The sequence below is a fragment of the Mesoplodon bidens genome (genome assembly GCF_964165515.1).
Source record: "Mesoplodon bidens genome assembly, contig: HAP1_SCAFFOLD_1147, whole genome shotgun sequence".
Taxonomy (NCBI): Eukaryota; Metazoa; Chordata; class Mammalia; order Artiodactyla; family Ziphiidae; genus Mesoplodon; species Mesoplodon bidens.
The window spans coordinates 36,085-40,768 of record NW_027671418.1 but is presented as its reverse complement, the minus strand read 5'-3'; positions in this window follow the sequence as shown (position 1 = coordinate 40,768).

Genomic DNA, 4,684 nt, shown 5'->3' with positions numbered 1-4,684 from the left:
GGATATATTACTCTTCAACATTCAGTAGGATATATTCCTTCCTATTCAACATAGTAGGAATAGTCCTTTTATCTTTTAAATGAACTTTTTAAAAATTTAACTTTTAAATGTATGTATTTATTTATTTTTGCTTTATTTTCTTACTAGAACCTCCAGTAATATATTTAATAAAAGTCGTGGGAGCAGATATCCGTGCCTTGTTTCTGATCTTACAGAGAATGCATTCAGTCTTTCACAGTTAAATATAATGTCGGTATAGGTTGTTTGTAGATCATCTTTATGAGTTTCAGTATGTTCCTTTTCTATTCCTAGTTTGCTTGGAGTTCTTTCTTCTTCTTTTTTTACAATCATGAATGAGATTGGATTTTGTCAAGTGCTTTCTCTGCATTATTGGATAGGATCACATGACTTTTCCCTTTAATCTATTGGATATGGTGGATAATATTGTTTGATTTTCAAATATTTAACCAACTTTGCATAACTAGAATAAATGCCACTTGGTCATGGTATATTATTCTTTTTATATATTTCTGGATTTAATTTGCTAATATTTGGCAGAGGATTTTTACAGCCAATTTCATAAAAAATATTGGTCTGTAGTTTTCTTCTTTCTATCATATCCCTGTCCGGTTTTGGTATCAAGGTAATACTGGCTTCATAAATTTAATTAGGAACTGTTCCTTCTACTTCTATTTCTTATCAAATCATGTAAAATTGGTGTTAATTCTTTATGTCTTGGGCAAAAGTGAAACATCTAAACCTGAATATTCCTTTTGGGAGTTTTTAAATGAAAAACCAGTGTTTCTAATGGTTACAGGAAAATTGAGATTATCTATTCCATCTTGGCTGAGTTTTGGTAGTTTTGAGTGTAGAAGCATTGGCCCATTTCACCTACATTTTTCAATTTATAGTGTAGACTTGTTCATAACAACTTGTCCCTTATTAACCTGCAGGATATGCCATGGTATCCCTGGTTGCATTTCTGATATCTGTGGTTTGTGCCATCCATCTTTTTATCTTTATCAGTCTTGCTAGATCTTTATTGATTAGATTGTTTATTTCCAAGAACCAGCCTTTTGTTTCATTGATTTTCCCCCCCTATTTTCCTGTTTTCAGTTTCATGGATTTCTATTTCATCTTTATTATTTCCTTCCTTCTGCTTGTTTAGTGTTTTTTCCTCTTCCCTTTTTACTGTTGTAATATAGAAAATTAGATTATTGCTTTGAAACACTTTCTTTCCCAATTTAGTGCTATAGACTTCCCTTTCAGCATTGCTTTCACTTCATTCTGCAAACTTTGATCTGTTATATCTCCATTTCCTTTTATTCTATGCATTAAAAAATATTTCCTTGCTGCTGTCTTTTTTACCCATGAGTTATTTGGAATTGTGATGTTTAGTTTTCACGTGATTGAAGACTTTCCTGTTGTCTTTCTGTTATTGATTTCTAGTCTGATTCCATTATGGCTAGAGAACATACTCTATGATTTTAATTCTTTTAAATCTGCTAATTTTTTATGAATATATAAATGAAAGAAATAAGAAAACCTCTGAGTCTTAGCATCCAACACTTAGGCACATTACAATTTAAATCTGCTAAGGTTCTTTTTATTGCCCAGTATATAGTATATGAGTGAATATTCCATGGACACTTGAATATGTATTCTGCTGTTACTGAGTGTGTTCTTTAAATGTCAGTTATATCCTATTGATTGATGATGTTTTCATTTCTTCCATATTCTTGCTGATTTTTCTCTCTGGTAGTTCTATAAATTGCTGTGCTGAAGTCTCAAATAATAATTGTGGATTTAAAATTTTCTCCTTTTACTACTTTTTTTCAGTGTTTGCTTCATGTATTTTGAAGTTCTGTTGTTTGGTGCACACACATTTTGTATCATTGGGTCATCTAGGTGGATTATTCCTGTTATCTTTATGTAATGACCCTGTTTGCCCCTAATAATTTCCTTTGCTCTGAAGTCTACTTTATCTGATATTAATATAGCCATTCCTACTTTTTCTGATTAACATTCACATGATATATCATTATCTTCCTTTTACTTTGAACTCCCTATATCATGATGTTTAAAGTAAACTTCTTATAGACAGTATATAGTTGGATCATGCTTGTGAATTTTTAATCTACTCTTCCAATCTCTGTCTTTGACTTGGTTATTTAGATCATTTACAGTTAATGTAATTATTGCTATGTTAAAGATTAGGTCTACCATTTTATTTTTTGTTTTGTCTTTTACCTTAGTTTCTCAATCCTGTGTTTCTCTTATTTTGCCTGGTGGGTTACTTAAACATTTTTTAATAAGTCCATTTTAATTTAATTTATTTATAATCATTTGTGTATACTGTTTGTATAGTTTTCTTAGTGGTTACTTTTGGCATCACAGTATACATATGTAACTTACCATAGCCTACTGGAATCAGTGTTTTATTACTTCAAGTGAAGTTCCAAAATTTTACTTCCATTTAGTCTCTTAATATTCCCCAGTTTTAAAGTATGATTTTCTGTAGTATTTCCTTTCTCTACATTGAGAACCACATCAGATGGTGTCATAATATTTGCTTTGACCATTATATAGTATTTAAGAAACTCATGAGGCTAATGATATTCTCTTATATATACCCCATTTGTTTTCACCCATTCCATTGTTCCCCTTTTCTTTCTGAAGTTCCCAGTCTTCTGTTATTGTTTTTTTTTATGTTTTCATAACATTAGGTGATATCTGGGCTTTCCAGTGCCATTGGATATGAGTTTCAGGAAACCCTGAGTCTGGCTCACTTAATGCTGCTGAGTTGGAGGGTTTGTATATGTTGGGCCTGTTGGCGCAGCAGGTGCTAGCAGATTAGACTAATGTTAATGGGACTAGTGCCACAGGAGGATGGGTTCCCATTCAGGCTATGCTGCTGCTACAGTAGATCAAGTCCCCCTCTACCCCAAGTGTGGGGCAGTGACCTGCTGCTGTCACTGCTTTGTATTAGGCTGCTTTTGCCTCAGGTGTGTGGTGGGATCCCTTGGAAGCTGTTGCTGCTGTCAATCACAAGGTTAAATTCATTTCAGAAATACTTAAGTATAAATATATAGCCTGGCTCCTGTAGGACCCCTGTAATAGTTTTTTATTGCTTTCATACAAATTACCACAAATATAGTGACTCAAAACAATGTAAATTGATTACCTTACAAGTCTGACATTGGTCTCAATTGAGTAAAGTAAAAGTGTTGGCAGGATCTACAGATGAATGGATAAAGATGTGGCACATATATACAATGGAATATTACTTAGCCATAAAAAGAAATGAAATTGAGTTATTTGTAGTGAGGTGGATTGACCTAGAGACTGTCCTACAGAGTGAAGTAAGTCAGAAAGAGAAAAACAAATACCGTATGCTAACACATATATATGGAATCTAAAAAAAAGAAAAAATGGTTATGAAGAACCTAGGGGGCAGGGCAGGAATAAAGACACAGCCATAGAGAGTGGACTTGTGGACACAGGGAGGGGGAAGGGTAATCTGGGATGAAGTGAGAGAGTGGCATGGACATATATACACTACCAAATGTAAAATAGATAGCTAGTGGGAAGCAGCCGCAAAGCACAGGGAGATCAGCTCTGTGCTTTGTGTCCACATACAGGGGTGCGATCGGGAATGGAGGGTGGTAGGGAGATGCAAGAGGGAGGAGATATGGGGATATATGTATACGTATAGCTGATTCACTTTGTTATGAAGCAGAAACTAACACACCATTGTAAATCAGTTATACTCCAGTATAGATGGTTAAAAAAGAAAAAAAAAAGTGTTGGCAGAGCTACATTCTTTTCTGGAGGCTCTTAGGGGTGTTTCTGTTCCCTGGACTTTATCCGCTTCCAGCGGTCACTTGTAGTCCTTGACTCAGAGTCCCCTTTCTCCACCTACAAAACCCAAAATGTTGAATCTCTCTGATTCTGCTTCTATTAGGACATCTCTCTCTTTCTCTTTCTACAGTTGGGAATGGTTTTCTACTTTTAAGGACTCATGCAATTAGATTTGTTCCATGAGGTAATCCAGGATAATCTTTCTATCTCAAGGTCTATAACTTCAGTCATATCTGCAAAGTCCTCTTCACCATGTAAGGTAACATATTAATAGGTTCTAGAGATTAGAGTGAGGGCATTTTTAGGAGACATTATGCTCCCTACCACACCCTTAACAAGTGACCTTGAGAAAATGACTGAGATTTTTAAAGCCTTACTTTCCTCAAACATAAAATGGAAAGAAAGCTAACTAGTTAACATCATGAAAGTGAAACAGTATATATGAAATCAACTAATTCAAAAAATAAGATTTCTTCTTTTTCTTTATGATTTACATGATTCTCAGAGTTCAGTTACTTGAAGAGTTACTTTTTTTTAAACAGAACTAAGGAATTTCAGGGTTCAGGTGCTGTAAGATTGTCTGAATTATCTGAGTAACAATTAGCTAAGCACAGGTGTAAAGCATTTGATTTACTCCCTGGTTTTCTTTATCTTCTCATCCCAGTAAATGCATATCCCTTTTCTAGCTCCAGCCAGTAGAGTCAGAGCTCGTTTTACTGTTTAACTAAAGTTCAATTTAAATTCTCTCTACATCTCCAGATTCTCGGCCCTGGTTGCATATTATAATCACCTGGGGAGATTTCAAGGACTACTGATGCCAAAT